This window comes from Crinia signifera, chromosome 5 (assembly GCF_055691185.1).
Source record: "Crinia signifera chromosome 5, ASM5569118v1, whole genome shotgun sequence".
NCBI classification, from domain to species: domain Eukaryota; kingdom Metazoa; phylum Chordata; class Amphibia; order Anura; family Myobatrachidae; genus Crinia; species Crinia signifera.
Genome location: NC_139221.1, coordinates 211,570,855 through 211,590,951, shown reverse-complemented (window position 1 = coordinate 211,590,951; position 20,097 = coordinate 211,570,855). Strand labels below are relative to the sequence as shown.

General features: G+C 45.8%; 1 protein-coding gene and 1 long non-coding RNA gene across 2 annotated transcripts in view; one reads left to right on the top strand and one right to left on the bottom strand.

Moving 5' to 3' along the window:
- Nucleotides 1–13,235, bottom strand: part of RALA (RAS like proto-oncogene A) — a 54,573-nt gene extending 41,338 nt beyond the window's left edge. Inside the window, exon 1 of the mRNA XM_083188506.1 lies at nucleotides 12,834–13,235. The gene's annotated coding sequence lies outside the window, so the exon portion shown is untranslated. The remainder of the gene's footprint in view (nucleotides 1–12,833) is intronic.
- Nucleotides 12,794–19,896, top strand: LOC146080830 (uncharacterized). The gene is made up of 3 exons (XR_014475001.1): nucleotides 12,794–13,195; nucleotides 17,218–17,628; nucleotides 19,779–19,896. It is a non-coding gene; the product is annotated as an uncharacterized LOC146080830 (long non-coding RNA).
- Nucleotides 19,897–20,097: the final 201 nt, after the last annotated feature.

Genomic DNA, 20,097 nt, shown 5'->3' with positions numbered 1-20,097 from the left:
TCCCTGAGGGGTGTACTTTGCAAAATGGGGTGACTTGTGGGGGGGTTCCACTGTATTGGTGCAACATAGCACCCACCATTCATTCCACCAAAATCTGTGCTGCAAAATCCAAAAATCACTCCTTCCGTTCTGAGTCCTGCCATGCACCCAACTGGTATTTTTTGGTCACATGTGAGGCATTGCCGTACTCGGGAGAAATTGGGGCACAGATTTTGGGGTGCTTTTTCTCCTTCATACCTTCTGAAAATGAAAAATTTTGAGCCAGAACTGCATTTTTGTGTAAAAAATGTAATTTTTCATGTTCACTGCCCACTTGTATCAAAATTGGTGAAACCCCTGGGGGTTTGAAATGTACACTATACCCCTAGATGAATTCCCTGAGGGGTGTAGTTTGCAAAATGGGGTGACTTGTGGGGGGGTTCCACTGTATTGGTGCTTGGGGGGTCTTGCTAATGCGACATAGCACCCACCAAAATTCCACCAGAATCTGAGCCGCAAAATCCAAAAATCACTCCTTCCGTTCTGAGTCCTGCCATGCACCCAACTGGTATTTTTTGGTCACATGTGAGGCATTTCCGTACTCGGGAGAAATTGGGGCACATATTTTGGGGTGCTTTTTCTCCTTCATACCTTCTGAAAATGAAAAATTTTGAGCCAGAACTGCATTTTTGTGTAAAAAAAATGTAATTTTTCATTTTCACTGCCCACTTGTATCAAAATTGGTGAAACCCCTGGGGGTTTGAAATGTACACTATACCCCTAGATGAATTCCCTGAGGGGTGTAGTTTGCAAAATGGGGTGACTTGTGGGGGGGTTCCACTGTATTGGTGCAACATAGCACCCACCATTCATTCCACCAAAATCTGTGCTGCAAAATCCAAAAATCACTCCTTCCGTTCTGAGTCCTGCCATGCACCCAACTGGTATTTTTTGGTCACATGTGAGGCATTGCCGTACTCGGGAGAAATTGGGGCACAGATTTTGGGGTGCTTTTTCTCCTTCATACCTTCTGAAAATGAAAAATTTTGAGCCAGAACTGCATTTTTGTGTAAAAAAATGTAATTTTTCATTTTCACTGCCCACTTGTATCAAAATTGGTGAAACCCCTGGGGGTTTGAAATGTACACTATACCCCTAGATGAATTCCCTGAGGGGTGTAGTTTGCAAAATGGGGTGACTTGTGGGGGGGTTCCACTGTATTGGTGCTTGGGGGGTCTTGCTAATGCGACATAGCACCCACCAAAATTCCACCAGAATCTGAGCCGCAAAATCCAAAAATCACTCCTTCCGTTCTGAGTCCTGCCATGCACCCAACTGGTATTTTTTGGTCACATGTGAGGCATTTCCGTACTCGGGAGAAATTGGGGCACAGATTTTGGGGTGCTTTGTCTCCTTCATTCCTTCTGAAAATGAAAAATTTTGAGCCAGAACTGCATTTTTGTGTAAAAAAATGTAATTTTTCATTTTCACTGCCCACTTGTATCAAAATTGGTGAAACCCCTGGGGGTTTGAAATGTACACTATACCCCTAGATGAATTCCCTGAGGGGTGTACTTTTCAAAATGGGGTGACTTGTGGGGGGGTTCCACTGTATTGGTGCAACATAGCACCCACCATTCATTCCACCAAAATCTGTGCTGCAAAATCCAAAAATCACTCCTTCCGTTCTGAGTCCTGCCATGCACCCAACTGGTATTTTTTGGTCACATGTGAGGCATTGCCGTACTCGGGAGAAATTGGGGCACAGATTTTGGGGTGCTTTTTCTCCTTCATACCTTCTGAAAATGAAAAATTTTGAGCCAGAACTGCATTTTTGTGTAAAAAATGTAATTTTTCATGTTCACTGCCCACTTGTATCAAAATTGGTGAAACCCCTGGGGGTTTGAAATGTACACTATACCCCTAGATGAATTCCCTGAGGGGTGTAGTTTGCAAAATGGGGTGACTTGTGGGGGGGTTCCACTGTATTGGTGCTTGGGGGGTCTTGCTAATGCGACATAGCACCCACCAAAATTCCACCAGAATCTGAGCCGCAAAATCCAAAAATCACTCCTTCCGTTCTGAGTCCTGCCATGCACCCAACTGGTATTTTTTGGTCACATGTGAGGCATTTCCGTACTCGGGAGAAATTGGGGCACATATTTTGGGGTGCTTTTTCTCCTTCATACCTTCTGAAAATGAAAAATTTTGAGCCAGAACTGCATTTTTGTGTAAAAAAAATGTAATTTTTCATTTTCACTGCCCACTTGTATCAAAATTGGTGAAACCCCTGGGGGTTTGAAATGTACACTATACCCCTAGATGAATTCCCTGAGGGGTGTAGTTTGCAAAATGGGGTGACTTGTGGGGGGGTTCCACTGTATTGGTGCTTGGGGGGTCTTGCTAATGCGACATAGCACCCACCAAAATTCCACCAGAATCTGAGCCGCAAAATCCAAAAATCACTCCTTCCGTTCTGAGTCCTGCCATGCACCCAACTGGTATTTTTTGGTCACATGTGAGGCATTTCCGTACTCGGGAGAAATTGGGGCACATATTTTGGGGTGCTTTTTCTCCTTCATACCTTCTGAAAATGAAAAATTTTGAGCCAGAACTGCATTTTTGTGTAAAAAAATGTAATTTTTCATTTTCACTGCCCACTTGTATCAAAATTGGTGAAACCCCTGGGGGTTTGAAATGTACACTATACCCCTAGATGAATTCCCTGAGGGGTGTACTTTGCAAAATGGGGTGACTTGTGGGGGGGTTCCACTGTATTGGTGCAACATAGCACCCACCATTCATTCCACCAAAATCTGTGCTGCAAAATCCAAAAATCACTCCTTCCGTTCTGAGTCCTGCCATGCACCCAACTGGTATTTTTTGGTCACATGTGAGGCATTGCCGTACTCGGGAGAAATTGGGGCACAGATTTTGGGGTGCTTTTTCTCCTTCATACCTTCTGAAAATGAAAAATTTTGAGCCAGAACTGCATTTTTGTGTAAAAAAATGTAATTTTTCATTTTCACTGCCCACTTGTATCAAAATTGGTGAAACCCCTGGGGGTTTGAAATGTACACTATACCCCTAGATGAATTCCCTGAGGGGTGTAGTTTTCAAAATGGGGTGACTTGTGGGGGGGTTCCACTGTATTGGTGCTTGGGGGGTCTTGCTAATGCGACATAGCACCCACCAAAATTCCACCAGAATCTGAGCTGCAAAATCCAAAAATCACTCCTTCCGTTCTGAGTCCTGCCATGCACCCAACTGGTATTTTTTGGTCACATGTGAGGCATTGCCGTACTCGGGAGAAATTGGGGCACAGATTTTGGGGTGCTTTTTCTCCTTCATACCTTCTGAAAATGAAAAATTTCGAGCCAGAACTGCATTTTTGTGTAAAAAATGTAATTTTTCATTTTCACTGCCCACTTGTATCAAAATTGGTGAAACCCCTGGGGGTTTGAAATGTACACTATACCCCTAGATGAATTCCCTGAGGGGTGTACTTTGCAAAATGGGGTGACTTGTGGGGGGGTTCCACTGTATTGGTGCAACATAGCACCCACCATTCATTCCACCAGAATCTGTGCTGCAAAATCCAAAAATCACTCCTTCCCTTCTGAGTCCTGCCATGCACCCAACTGGTATTTTTTGGTCACATGTGAGGCATTGCCGTACTCGGGAGAAATTGGGGCACAGATTTTGGGGTGCTTTTTCTCCTTCATACCTTCTGAAAATGAAAAATTTTGAGCCAGAACTGCATTTTTGTGTAAAAAAATGTAATTTTTCATTTTCACTGCCCACTTGTATCAAAATTGGTGAAACCCCTGGGGGTTTGAAATGTACACTATACCCCTAGATGAATTCCCTGAGGGGTGTAGTTTGCAAAATGGGGTCACTTGTGGGGGGGTTCCACTGTATTGGTGCTTTGGGGGTCTTGCTAATGCGACATAGCACCCACCAAAATTCCACCAGAATCTGAGCTGCAAAATCCAAAAATCACTCCTTCCCTTCTGAGTCCTGCCATGCACCCAACTGGTATTTTTTGGTCACATGTGAGGCATTGCCGTACTCGGGAGAAATTGGGGCACAGATTTTGGGGTGCTTTGTCTCCTTCATACCTTCTGAAAATGACAAATTTGGAGCCAGAACTGTATTTTTGTGTAAAAAAAATAATTTTTCATTTTCACTGCCCAGTTGTACCACAATTGGTGAAACCCCTGGGGGTTTGAAATGTACACTATACCCCTAGATGAATTCCCTGAGGGGTGTAGTTTGCAAAATGGGGTCACTTGTGGGGGGGTTCCTAACTTTTAGCATCTTATGGTGCCTAGAAACCTACATGGTGCCTAAAAAATAATCTCATAAAAAGGAGGCTCCAAAATCAAGTAGGTGCTCCTTCTATTATGAAGCCTGTGGTTTGGTCACCGTGCACACTAGGGCCACATATAGGATATTTATGAAAACAAAAGAATTGGGGGAATCAATTTTTAGTCACATTTCTCTAGTAAAATGTACTGTGTTCCTTAGAAAAATGTATTAAAATTGCAAATCTGCAAAAAAAAAGAAATTTTGAAATTTCACCTACACTTTGTTTTAATTCCTGTGAAACACCTAAAGGGTTAACAAACTTCCAAAATGCTGTTTTGAATACTGTGAGGGGTGCAGTTTTTGAAATGGCATCATTTATGGGGGTGTCTCACATACAAGTCCCTCAAAGTCACATCAGAACTGAACTGGTCCCTAAAAAAATCAGTGTTTGAAATTTTCTTGAAAATTTGAGAATTTGCTATTCATATTGTAAGCCTCCTAGTGTCCCAAAAAATTAAAAGGAAGTTGAAATAATGATGTCAACATAAAGTAGACATATGGTCTATGTTAGTTATTCACTATTTTGAGTGGTAAGATTATTTGTCTCACAAGCAGAAAATTTAACATTTTGCAAATCGCTAAATTTTCCATTTTTTCACGATATTTTGGTATTTTTCACAAAAAAACACAGACTGTATCGACCCAAATTTACCACTAATTTGAAGTACAATGTGTCACGAAAAAACAATCTCAAAATCACTGGGATAAGTAAAAGCAAAAAAAAGTTATCCCCACTTAAGTGAGACATGTCAGATTTGAAAAAAAGGGCTCTGTCAGGAACGCAAAAACTGGCTCTGTCAGGAAGGGGTTAAAACCTGGACTCTTAGGGCTATTTCACACACTCCGGCTCCTGCCGGGCGGCGAAATCCCGCATGGCCAAAAGACGTGCCATGCACAGTAGTTGTTAATGGACACTATTATGTCCATTCACATGGGACGGCCACGGCCTGGCCGCTTGGTTGCAGCCAGATTCCACCACTGGAAGGGATGGCTGCCGGGCTGTGGCCATCCCCTCCATTCTAAACTGCTGTGTGCTGTACGGCTTCCTAGCCGCACGGGTTTTCGCCGCCCGGCAGGAGCCGGAGTGTGTGAAATAGCCCTTATGGTGCCTTGTAGTCCTAGTTTGGGATCAATCAGATGCTGCCAGGTATGACTGTTTTCTTTATTTTACCTTCTGTTTGTCAGCGAAGAGATTAGTCAGACATTATGAACACTACTAGTGTGCATGCTTATAGATTAATATACTGTAGTGTTCATTCTAGCACCCACTATCTTTGAAAACCCATGCAGTTCCTCTTCCCTGCCTGGGGTGTCACTGTCTGCTGTAGTGCTTCTAGCACAGAGTGGTCTGTATATCAGCACTGATATGCAAACCAGACCTGTTTTAGAAACACCACAGCAGACAGCGACACCCCAGGCAGGGAGGAGGAACTGCATGGGTTTTCAAAGATAGCGGGTGCTAGAATGAACATTCCATATAGCTGCATTTCCTAGTAGGGTTTTTCTAAGTTCAGTGCAGATATACAGAGGACACTGTGCTAGAAGCACTGCAGCAGACACCGAAACCCCATGCTGGGAAGGGGAACTGCATGGGTTTTCAAAGATGGCAGATGCTAGAATGAACACTATGGGTGACATTCTATGCTTTGTGATAAATGCGCATGTTTTTTTAGCGCACCACATCGCCGCAAATCGCACTATTTCAAATCGCACTTTTCAGTAATAATTCGCATATTTAATGTGATGCGTTTTGGAGGCTGAAAAGTGCGAAGAGGTGCGATTTGCGGCGAAGTGGTGCGATGTCTTTAGTCCTGAAAATGTGCGATTTTCATGTCTGAAAATCGCACGTTTTCAGGAAAGCGCAAAGTAAAAAAAAAACGAGCGCGGGGTCCCCCGCCAGAGCATAACCAGCCCCGGGCTCATTGAGCCGGTGCTGGTGACATGAAATCAGGGTCCCCGACAAATAGGGGTCCCCTTGATTTAATGAAACCAGCACCAGGCTCAAGGTCCGGCGCTGGTTCCCAAAATACGGGGGACAAAATGACTAGGGGTCCCCCGTATTTTAAGAACCAGCACCGGACCCAACCAGCCAGCAGGGTAATGCCACAGCCGGGGGACACTTATTATATAAGGTCCCGCGGCCAAAGCATTAACCCCCTGGCTGGTCAGCATGGGCAGGGGTCCTGGGGAAGTGGGGACCCCCCCAATGAAGGGGTCCCCCCCTCCAGGACTTACCAGCCCATGCTGATAGTCCGGGGCTGTCCCCGATGCCCCTGGGTGGTGGGCATCGGGCTGATGGATTGTGTAAAAAAAGAAGAAAAACTATTGTTTTCTACTGTGGAACTATGAGTCCCAGCAAGCCTACCCCGCAGGACTTTCACAGGCGCAGAGATGTTTCTTCCTCGGCGTCTCTAGTCAGAATGATTTCTGGCCAATCAGGAGCCGAGAAAGTCGGCTCCTGATTGGCCAGAAATCATTCTGACTAGAGACGCCGAGGAAGAAACATCTCTGCGCCTGTGAAAGTCCTGCGAGCCGGGTACCAGATGGGAGCAGCGCTTCTGCCGGAGAGGATGCCGAGGTCGTCGCCGGGGACCAGGTGAGTAGGATTTCCTTCCTTAGGTACCCCTGGGGACTACCTCGGATCCTGGACCCCGGATTCTTCAGCCCAGGAGCCCCGGAACCCCAGGACCAGCCCCGGAACAAGGACCAAGGCCCCGGAACCGGACTCTTCTGCCCTGGAGCCCGGATCCAGGGACCGACCTACGGGCTCAAGGTAGGTAAGTATCAGTGTGTGTGTGTTATGTGTGTATTAAACTTTTATTTTTCAGTGTGTCAGTGTGTTTTCTTTAACTATTTTTTGTACTGTAGAACTACAAGTGCCAGCGGGCCCTTTAATGCCCCGCATGCTGGGACTTGAGGTTCTCCAAGTCCCAGCATGCGGGGTAGGCTTGCTGGGACTCATAGTTCCACAGTAGAAAACAATAGTTTTTCTTCTTTTTTTACACAATCCATCAGCCCGATGCCAACCACCCAGGGGCATCGGGGACAGCCCCGGACTATCAGCATGGGCTGGTAAGTCCTGGAGGGGGGGGACCCCTTCATTGGGGGGGTCCCCACTTCCCCAGGACCCCTGCCCATGCTGACCAGCCAGGGGGTTAATGCTTTGGCCGCGGGACCTTATATAATAAGTGTCCCCCGGCTGTGGCATTACCCTGCTGGCTGGTTGGGTCCGGTGCTGGTTCTTAAAATACGGGGGACTCCTAGTCATTTTGTCCCCCGTATTTTGGGAACCAGCGCCGGACCTTGAGCCTGGTGCTGGTTTCATGAAATCAAGGGGACCCCTATTTGTCGGGGACCCTGATTTCCTGTCACCAGCACCGACTCAATGAGCCCGGGGCTGGTTATACTCGGGCGGGGGACCCCGCGCTCGTTTTTTTTTTTTTAAACACCAGAACCCTGCACAGAACATTGGGATCTGTGCAGGGTTCTGGCTAATTCGCCAAACAGAACCTGGTCTGAAATAAGTGCGATAATTAGACACCTAAAAAGTGCGATTTGCAAATGCGCATTGCATTAAATAAGCGAGTTGTATACTGTTCTGTACGAAAACATCTGGATGCGATAAAAATGCGAATTAATCTCGCACTTTTGGTCAGCATGCATTAACACACATAATATGCGATTTCTGTCCCTTAGCGCATCCTATTAAATATGCGATTTGAAGGAAAAATGCTATATCGCCATTTTTTCTACTAATTAACGCAAAAAAACGCAAATCGCAACCCATAGAATGTCACCCAAAATATGTAAATCAATGTCTGACATAGTGTATACACTGCTGTTAGGACAGACCACAACCTTTTAGTAGAGAATTCAGCATCACTTTTCAGCTGTGGAACTTCTCATTGCAATAAATTCAGTAATTGTACACTGTGATAATCTGCTCTGATAAAGTAAAACATTACCTTAAGGCAGGAATGGCCCAATTATAGTGACATGAGATCCCTTCACTCACAGCAAGGTAATTTACCACCCTCTTATTTCACTGCAATGTGTGGTGTAGCATCCAACTACAACCATATTACATTACACAAAAGTGAACAATGGTTAAACCAACTAAACAGTAATACTATAGGTGAACATCCCATCCACTCATTGTTGTGTTGATGTGGGACCAGGAAAAATCAGTTTTTTTTCTATATAACACCAGTGTGGCTGAATGGGTGTAAATTGGCTTAAACATTACTGATATTTGTACATTGCACAGCCGACAATCTTTTCAGTGCATAATAGAAACCACTAATACATATATACACACATACACACATATACATCAGGGTTCGCAAATACTCGCTATAGCGAGTATTTTACCCGCTTTTGAGCAGCAGGGACTCAGTTTTGGTTTTTGCCTGCGTCCCCTGGGACGCGCTCCGGTTACATCGGTATGCACGCTGTGTAACTGTAGCGAGGGTGGAGGGATCTGTTTTTCCCCCTCTGTGATGAGGCCGCAGAGGAGGGAACGTGCTCACGCATCACAGACTAGTCGGGCGCTGGCTGGAGGAGAAGGCTGCCGCATGGGGACGTGACATGTGAGTACCTTGCGCGCCCTGCACAGTTAATTGGCGCTGACAAATTCCTGTCCCTCCCTGCCCGCTGACAGTCTTGTATGCTGCTGAGCGTGGCAGCGTGTGAACACTACCCCAACTCAGCCCCTAGCCACGCTGACTGACAGTCCCGCCCACCTCAGCCCTGGCGCGGTGACTAGTCTACTCTATGCCCACCGCTGCACTTACAGTGTATGCCGCTGCTGAGCGCGGCAGCGTGTGGACTCTTCCCCCTCAGCCCTGCAGTCTCCAGCCGCACTGACAGTCCCGCCCTCCTCAGCCCGAGGCGCGGTGACTGACAGTGTAGTAGTCCTGTCCTCCTTAGCCCTGCAGCGCGGAATGCTTGGCGGGTGAGGGGGGCGCCACTAAGCCGGGTATACGCACCCCTCTGTCGGCTATTCCCCACGCCAGCATATGCCCGCCGGAACCGGCTCTGGAAACAGAGGGCTGGGAATGCGGGCAATGCTCTCCTCCTCTATTCAGCAGCACCCGCTCCTGTACTCTATTGGTTGCGGTGCACATCTGCCCAGATAAGTGGGGAAATACCTGTGGTGTGGGGTGTGGGGACTGCTAATGTGGATGCTGTGAGGTGTGTGGTGGAGTTGGGGAAAAGTAAAGGTTACTTCAAGGCAGTCAGGTGCAGGCAGAAGGGGATATGTGATTTCTAGAGTGAACAATATTGGGCATTATGGTGTGACAATATTAACTGACTGGGCATTGTGGTGTGTGGCACATTATGTACTGACTGTGCTTTGTGGCACATTATGTACTGACTGAGCATTCAGGTGTGTGGCACATTATGTACTGACTGGGCATTGTGGTGTGTGGCACATTATGTACTGGGCATTCAGGTGTGTGGCACATTATGTACTGAGCATTCAGGTGTGTGGCACATTATGTACTGGGCATTGTGGTGTGTGGCACATTATGTACTGGGCATTGTGGTGTGTGGCACACCATGTACTGGGCATTCAGGTGTGTGGCACATTACGTACTGGGCATTCAGGTGTGTGGCACATTATGTACTGGGCATTCAGGTGTGTGGCACATTATGTACTGGGCATTCAGGTGTGTGGCACATTATGTACTGGGCATTCAGGTGTGTGGCACATTATGTACTGGGCATTCATGTGTGTGGCACATTATGTACTGGGCATTCAGGTGTGTGGCACATTATGTACTGGGCATTCAGGTGTGTGGCACATTATGTACTGGGCATTCAGGTGTGTGGCACATTATGTACTGGGCATTGTGGTGTGTGGCACATTATGTACTGGGCATTGTGGTGTGTGGCACATTATGTACTGGGCATTGTGGTGTGTGGAACACTAATACTATGTATATTCTGCTGGGGGGTGGGGGAGAGGAGGCTTCTATAGTTGTCAGATGATATTAGAACCTTCATTTAGGTTGGGACCCAGAAAAGGTCAGGTAGGACCCCAATTTTTAAACGTGAGGAGTCCCCGGGACCCACTTTTTTGTCGGGTTTTCGCGAACACTGTACATACATACACAAACATAAATAAAAGAAAAAGCTACACAAACAAACAAATTACATTTTATTAAAAATGGAAGGGTCCATAACTGCAGTTGTGTTAGATCGTATTATCTTTCTATAATACATACCATAACTACAAAACCTGTCTGTCCTAATGACAAATAGAACAGTATGTAGATGTGGGCGACATTTCCTAAAAGTGATCTGTATTTCAAACAATTTATTGCCATTTAAGCTTTAATTGAAAAAAAAAAAGATTATACTGAATTGAGGTCGTTACTAACTTCATAAGAGAGTAATAACAACATGTGAAGGTCACGTATTACAAATGAAGCAGAACTTCCAGTTATCGCTCTACTAGTTCTGTTACATGACATCTATGGGAGACTTCCTATTATTCTCCAAAGCTCACACAAGGCTGTAATACGATCCAAGATATTTGATCCGGTAGAGCGAACAACAACCTGTATGGTCAGAGCTATTTTAAAACAGGATGCTGTCTCTTTCCAATTATTTAGAAATTTCATCACAACCGAAAATATACATGGATTGATCATGGCAACTTAATATTCATGGATTTGGAACAAGGAAACAAAAAACAACACACAATCCAAGACAGATAAGGACCTACAGGAAACGCTTCATTCCCCTGCACCACACCCCAACAATAATGCTGTGTACACACGGGGGCGATAATCGCTGGGAATATGGTCACTGGCGACCATATTGCCAGTGATTGGGAGTGTGCCCCGGCGATAAATCGCCGGGTGCGTGCTCCCGTTTTCAGCCCCTTTCTAATCGCTGGTCGCAGGAGCTTGCTCCTGCGACCAGCTAATTACCTCCGCGGCACCACCAGCAGAGGTTCCTTTTCATCAGCGACCATCTCTGGTCACTGATGCAAAGGAGACACTGGGCAATATATTGCTCAGCAATATATTGCTGAGCAATATATCTCCCCCCATGTGTATGGGGCTTAAGGCCTGCAACTTTTACCATCAGTTTCTGTTACCCAGAATACACACTGCTGTAGTACTGAATTAAGTACTGGCACACACCTCTATTACTGATATAACACAGAGCACACATGATAACAGAATACATCATATACATATTTCAGCTTCTAAAATCCCGGATGATAAATGTTCTTTCTGAAATTATGGTCTTGGTCTCTTATACAAACAAGTAACGCAAATTCAGATTTTTCCGATTGACTATCGGCTGTCATTTCTTGGATGGTTAATAAGATTCAGCTTTGAGATCCAAGTAAAACAAAACATGACATCATCAGGAACCCAGTACCTGATGATGTCATATTTAATCATATATATATATCCTATGTTCCTGAACCTGTTCTGGGCCAAAATTTACTTTTACTTTCATATATATATCCTATGTTCATACCTCCTAACTTTTTAACTGTCAAGGTCGGGACACACGCGCGGCAAAAAGGGGGTGTGGCCTCACAGGATGACGCCTCCTGAGGCTGCGCCCATTTTTTTTGCGGCCCCGAACGTCCCCAAAAACCGGGACGTTGCCGCGTTTAGTTGGGAGGTATGTATGTTCCTGAAAATAACAGTATGTATGTATGTTCCTGAAAATGTTCTGGCCCAAAATGTACTTTCCATAGTTTTGCTTTAAAGTCACCTGTGAGTGACTGTTTCTAAATACAGTATGTAAATCTCTCCCTCTCCTTATTTAAATCGATCCAGACCCAGAATTCTTGGATCTACTTTTCCAGAAAAATAGTACTGTATGTGTGTGTGTATATGTGTCTGTGTATGTGTGTGCGCGTGTGAGAGAGAGAGATATGAGTAGGTATTTTATCAAAATAAATGCTTATTCTTTTACCATTTAGTAATGGCAGGCATACAAACAGAAGCATTAAGCCACACATATGTATAGTCATTGGGTTTATATTCAGTGTATAGTTAGAATATTTATATACATAACACACACACACTAAACAATTCCATAGTAATTATCTGCAAAGCACCAGGTGTATGAATCCCACGTATATAATAACATACCTTTGCATCATGTATAATGCTATACAGATAGCAGTCAGTGGTATGTAGATGTAGTCTGTCTATACATTGTTACGGGAGGCTGCAACCTAACTATAAGGTCACTGGGAAAGGTTGATGCTGTATATAAGGATATGTCGTAAAAACCTATGCCCACGGCACGCCCATGTGAGAATACTATGTACCAGGGCATGGCTGAGCGCTGCCAGCTGCCCTTACCCCATTGTATGGGATCCCAATGCCCGGGGCCCTCAGCATGATCATTGCACGTAGCGTGTTCTATTCATGATAGGATAGAGTTAGCATGCACAGGAAGCAGTGCATGTATGTAAGTGCGTATTAATGTGCGCAGCTCACCTCTTAGCCCGGCGGCGGGCGCTGTGTACAGGCTGCTGACTCCGTCCTCAGGCTCTCCCCTCTCAGCAGCAGCAGCGCCAGGGCCTCCTGCTCTCCCTCCTCCTCCCTTCCTCCCGCTTCCACTTCCTCCTCCTCTGCCCCGGCCGCGGCGGGTAGGATGATCTGTCTGACTGAGTAAGAGGATGCTGGCTGAGAAGAGTGCGGGCCAAGGACGCGGAGTCACAAGGGGGTGTCCTCAGGGGCCCCAGCAGCTGTATGTGAGGGGAGCAGCGATGTAGAAGGAGGCGGCGGCGATGCAGGAGCCGGGGGAGGGTGTTGCTGTTACTAATGATGATGGTGGTGATGATGTTGCTATTTGCAGTGTGAGCTCATACTGTACAGTCACTGTCACACAGGCAGCAGCACTGACCCCCTCCTGCCCGCCTGCTACACCTAGTGATGGGCAGGGACTAGTAGACAGACCAGTTCCCCTTTTAACATCCTACAGCAACGCCTGCCTTACGTACCTACAGTGTACTTTGATTTACCTAAGTGTACCTATATCTACCTACAGTGTACTTATACCTACAGTATACCTATATATGTACCTACAGTGTACTTATATACAGTGCTTACAGCAGTGGCGTAAATTCTTTCCAGTTGCCCGGAGGCAAGATATATATTGGTGCCCCCACACATGCGCGTGCACACACACACGCCTATATAACCTTAAATAAAATATATAATTTTGTTAAGAAATATAGATATATATCGATAGATAGAGAACACATATCTTTCAGAACTCAGCCACATAAGCAATATCTTTTGCTTTTAAACTTGCAGGGGAGGAGAGGTGCCCCCTTGGGAGCAGGAGCCCGGCGGCAGATGACTCCATTGCCTCCCAGAGTTCTGCCTCTGGCTTACAGTATACTTATAATACCTACAGTGTACTTATACTTATACCTTTTTTTTTTTTATTGCGTCTTTATTTAAATTTTTTCCATATCAAAAAACAAACACATACACATACATTAGCGTACATAATATAATACACAAAGGAAAAGCCTACCCGTCATGATTGCCTTGGACTATATACCTAGGGTTACCACCTTTTTGTTGAGAGATTCCCGGACAGTGACCCGCCCCTTGACACACCCACTGCCCCACCCATGTCCCGCCCCCAGCTCCGCCCCTTGTCCCGCCTTATGTTGATTTTTTTTAACCTTTGCTTCAATTTGATTCTTGATTTTGCATACCATAATGCCAGTTACATGTTACATCATACACAGTAATACCCATTACACGTTATGCCCCACACCGTGATGCCCATTACATGTTACATCATACACAGTAATGCCCATTGCACGATATGCCAGAATTTAAAATGTTTTTTTGGTAAGGAGGAACAATACTGATTACATGTCACACACCCATTACATAGTGTACAAAATGCCATAGTATACCACATGCCATAATGCCCATTACATATTAAGCCATACATCGCAATGCCCATTACACAATATGCTAGGACTGAAAACAATTTTTTGTAAAGGAGGAACAAAACAGACCGTGCGCGCCGTAGGCGCGCGTCCAAAAATTTCAACATAATGGCGATTACACGTCACACACCCATTACATAGTGTACAAAATGCCATAGTATACCACATGCCATAATGCCCATTACATGTTATGCCACACACGATGTTGCCCATTACACATTATGCTTTTTACTTGTTATGCCAGGACTCAATTTTTTCCGAAGATAGGGACAACACAGACACCACTGCCACCTCATAAACAAGCGGAGGGAGCCGGGCGGCCGGGGCAGGCAGACGGGGGACTCATTCCCGGACTATGTCCGGGGAAGCCACCCGTCCGGACACCGGATGCCGGTCTAAATTACCAGACTGTCCGGAGTAATCCCGGACGGGTGGTAACCCTACACACGCCGCAGCCTAAACCTAACCCCTACCCTGCAGCCTAACTTTATCCCTACCTAATCTTAAACTCCCCTGGCATCCCAAAACTGAAAATACTGACCCCTCTAAAAATCCTAAAATAACCCTAATCCCTAACCCGCCCGTCCCGAGTCCTGACCCTAACCCCCCCCCCCCCATTCTAACCCTTACTCTCCCGCCCCTATAGCCTAACACTAACCCTCTGCGACAGCCTAAACCTAAATAGCAGGCAAGACTAAGGGCTCACATTCACAAGTGACAAACATCAGATACAGATTATGCCTACCAGGGACAGCACATAAATAGCGCAGAGCAGGAAAAGGTCAGACTGTGTAAAATGGACTCATATTTACCTCTACAATGGACCTCCTATTCGAAACCTGACAGCCGGGTGGGTAGGGCTTGTTCTCCTAATGCGGGCCGGTGGGTGTGCATCAGTCAGTCAGCAAGTGTTGTTGTGCACGGAAGGAGGTGAGGGCGGGGCCACATATGACAGGCGGCCCCGTACACCAATCGCCCCCCCCACCGGGACCTTCCCCGGTAAACTTAATAGACAATCTGGCCAGGCTTCACCCCGCCCGCCGTCAGCTCCGTGTCACAGCAGGGTCAGCCGGCCACCTGACCTGACTGCAGCTGCTGCGCCCAGAGGCCGCCGCGCTATTTAAAAAATCGCGCCTGCCCTGCTCGCAGTCCAGCTGTCAATCAGGAGCCGCCGCACCCGATTGGCTGGCTGACTGCGAGCAGGGCAGGCGCGATATTTGAAATAGTCACAGGTGGAAGTACTAATCCTCCTCCGTCCTCGCTCACACAGTCGCAGGCTCGCAGCGCTGCCGGTCTCTAGCTGGCTGTCCCCGGCAGCGCTGCGCAGGATCTCCAGTCTGGTCTCCAGTTCCCGGACATTGTATAGTCCGGGAACGGCACCCGCCCGGACTCCGGACACCCGGTCCAATTACCGGACTGTCCGGAGTAATCCCGGACGGGTGGTAACCCTATATATACCCTAAAACAAAAACCCCCAAACGAAGACAAGGACACATACACATTCACAGCGAACCAACCCAGACTTCACCTAGCAGGGCCTCTCATAATACTTTGACGTATTCTGCCTTAACCTATTGCACACAGCCCGATGAAATGTACCCCTAGAGACATTTCCCCCCTCTATGCTATGCATCCTAAAGATTGTTTTCCCAACCGCAGCATCCCCGTGATATCCTCTAACTTTAGTGTAGCATATAATATAATAATATTCATTCCCAAACCCGGAAACAGCGTGCTATCCCTCTGTTACGTTCTACCCCTTAACTAACCACACAGACCCCCTGTGGGTCTGAAAGGCCTAACCCTTCAGTGCAAAAAAAAAAAAAAAAAGTGTACTAACGTGTACTTACAGTACGTTTACCTACAGTCTACTTATACAGATAGTGTACCTATAGGTTCCTATAGTGTACTTATATGTAGGGCTGGCAACAGAAATTTTGGAGCCCGGTACACTGATATACCATACCCTCCAACATGACCCATCCCATTAGGTATAAAATGCTCTGTTCCTGGACTTCCCTGCCAGTGACAGTTACAGATGTGAGCCTACAGCACAGTCCAATATTCAAAGAGGGGGGTCACATCAACTCTCAGTGATGTTTGGGATGGCAGCTGGTGTGGCTCCCCTTTTTGAATATTGGACTGTGCTGCAGGCTCACATCTGTAACTGCCACTGGCAGGGAAGTCCAGGAACAGAGCATTTTGTACCTAATGGAATGGGTCATGTTGGAGGGTATGATATACCTCTGGGCCCAATACCCCACCCTCTTGAGCAGAACATTTTTAACACACTGCATATTAAACATGTTTTTTATTGTTACAAAAGAAACATAATTAATAGTCACTAATACCGGAGGGAGGTTCCAGGCATGTACTGTACCCTTACAGGAATCCAGGTGGTTGACTTTATAAACCATTGCTAGGCACTGCACCGCCACAGCCATGCTTACAGCTCCTGAGCCCCTCAAAACCTTGGGGCCCCTCACAAGCTTGGGGCCCTGTACAGTTGTCCCCCTGGACCTCCCCTGTCGTCTGTCCTGCTTATATGTATATATGTACCTACAGTATACTTGTATGTACCTATATGTACTACAGTGTACTTACGTTTACCTACAGTGTACTTGTACAGATAGTGTAGATATATGTACCTATAGTGTACATATACCTACAGTATACCGATATGTACCTATTTTGTGCCTACATGTACCTACAGTGTACATATACCTACAGTGTACTTACGTGGACCTACAGTGTACTTATAGAAGAAGGCACTCTTCTTCTGATGAAACTGCTGCACCTAGAATAACGGAGAAACGCATTAAGAAAATGGGGTAAACAGCACTTCTCTCCAATTGATTGCTAATCCAATTGCTCTGCCTCCTGGTCCTGTGTTTTCTCACCTACAGCATATTAAAACAAGACGCCATCATTTGTCTCAACATCATCTACTGCAGCAGGGCGCACTGTCTGCCAGACCATCCACAGGTGGTCCGTCATCAGGTGCCGGCTGCTACGTGAGGCCGACAGCTTGAGCCACTTGCAAAACCCGGCTGTATACCGCTGTTCCTATACGATCTACGGGGCCATAGGCTCGCTGACACCGCTACCATCCACAGGCGGATAGTCAACAGATGTGTCGGCCAGTTACGGTGATCAGCTGAAGCCATCAATAGACTTAATCTACAGGCTAGTTACTTCAAACTACAGTCCGGCTATTACACCTTCTAAGGTCCCCCAACAGCAGCGGTGCTACTAATCCAAATTGGAATATATACAGTATCTATAGTTTGAACCCACAGCTACAAAAGCACAAAATGGTGAGAATCTAAATATACCTTAAAAGAGGTTATTACTATCCGATCAGTCTTTTTTTTTATTTATTTCCACATATATATATATATATATATATATATATAAAATTTTATATTTATATATTTTCATATAGTGTGTTTCATCAGTGTGTCCAAGTTTGCCAACTTAATTGCAATCTAGCAAGAATTATGCAAGTATCACTCAGTTTTTTTGTAATATTTTAGCACTGGAGCACCCCACAAATGCCTATGGGTGAGATTTACTAAAGGGAAAATGCCGTAAAACCCCCGTTTTACGGCATTTTCCTATGTATCAATCCCCGTCCGCCCCGTTTTCGCAAGGCTGGGTATCGCCATCCCCTGGGTGGTGATACCCTATAGAAGCCTATGGGCTTCTTTCGCCTCCCGCCGTACGACGTCCGCGCGCCCCCCCCCCCCCCTCCCGTCCTCCAAAATCTCCTCCTCCCCCTGGTGTGACAGCCGGGAGGACATCCGGCTTCAGGGTGTCGCGGGGGTCTCCGTTACCGCAACCCGATGCTGGCCGCATATGTTAGTACATATGCGGTAGCATCGTGGCGGCTGCAGTGCGAAGGGCGGCGATGTATGTTAATACATCCCGCCCTAAATCTGTGTTTTTCAACCACTGTGTGCCTTGAGCTGTTCTGAAGTGTGCCCCCAGATCTAGAGATGCCCAAACCAGTTTATAGCCACCACCAGTTCAACTGTTATTTACTGGTCTCTTCTTTTCATGTAAAGGCCCAATGTATTTTATTTTTGTTACCTGTGGGGACCAGTATGATTGCTTTTTTTATATGGGGGCCAATAGGTTTGTTTTCTTTTCCTGTGGGGGCCAATGTGTTTTGCCCTTTTGGGTTCCATGGTGTGCCTTGGCAATTTACAAATCTTATTTAGTGTGCCGCAAGGTAAAAAGGTTGAAAATCACTGGCCTATATCATCAGCTTGGCATGCACAGTGACAGCATGTAAACTGGGGGCACTACAGTGTGTTTCGCAGCATTTACACATACTTTTTAATAAAATTCAGTGCAGTATATCACAATTTTCTTGGTATGGGCCTACACAAACCCTAATCCATCTCTGTGTTTAAAATCAGGAAGTTTTTAGTTTTTTGTCAAACTAATACTAATATTTAGATATTTGTGTGTTGACTTACAATTGGCCACATTCTCAGTGGTATCTTTAGCTTTTCTCGATTAAGGGGATCTAATAAAGCAGTTATTACCCTTTTGTATCACTGGTTCCTGTTGTTTATCAAAAGGGTTACTGGTGTCCCTTTGATTTTGGAATCCCCCTCATTCTCACAGCCAGTTATAGTGACGCAAGCTTGATAACAAGTAATCACATTTCTACTGTATAAGCAAAACTAATCTTAATTTGTGGTAAAATTATAACACCATTCCAGGATGGTTTTCTGCAAGCTTCCCAACAACATCTGGACTCTTCTTGTGACAAGCTGTGAATCAGCGAGCATATCTTAATGCACATGTGCAGTAAGTTACAAAACATAATAGGCTTAGATGGCTTTATTGCAGGGTTGCCGACCCTCCCGGAATTTGCGGGAGTCTCCCGAAAATCGGGTCCCCCCTCCCAGCACCCAGAAGGGTGGGCAACCTTCCCGGAATCAGGGGGACCCCCACTGAGCCCCCCCCGATCACGGCATTTAAATGCCGCAATCCGCGGGTCTCAGAGGAGGGGGCGGAGCTAAAATGGCACAATCGTGCCATTTTAGCCCCGCCCCCTCCATGTAGATTAGTTATTTCGGCTATTTGCCGTAATGGGGGCGGGGCTTAATGACGTCACCGTTAAGCCCCCGTTCCCGAACTCGTAATAAAAGATTCCTCTCCGGGCTTCTCCCGGAGAGGATTTTGTGCAAGTCGGCAACCCTGCTTTATTGACAAGTTGCTTGAGGACCGGTATTGTCCAAGAATGGCTGCACTTTTAATGGCTCCTACTTTGCTAGGAGAAAACAATAACATAGAGATTATGCAAGAGCTATAGCTGAACTGTGAGCTTTGTAAAATTGGTAGAAGCGTTATTTCTGGTGATAATGAGGAGGAATGAGCTTTCTCCCTTTAGTAAATAGACCTTTCTGTGAGTTAATGGTTTTACACCTACCAATTGTGCTTTGCCCTGCAGTCCCATCAAGAAATCATATAAAAATGAAAATTGGAACCGGCGCTCATGATCTTGAATATGCTGGAATTTCTCTCATACAGTCAACACATGAAAAGGGATAAAATACAATATAATGGTGAAGTACGTTTTCAAATAAACTTTAATTTAATAGTAAGCTTCATTAAAAATAAAGTAACAATAAAATGAAACAATAATTGGAAGCACTGTGCATAAAGTTCAAAGTGGTCAGTCCTTTTAAGCAAGCAGAGACAAATAATTAGGATCTGGATATTAAACAGTTCAATATAAGCATATAGGCCCTTATTTAGATCTGATCGCA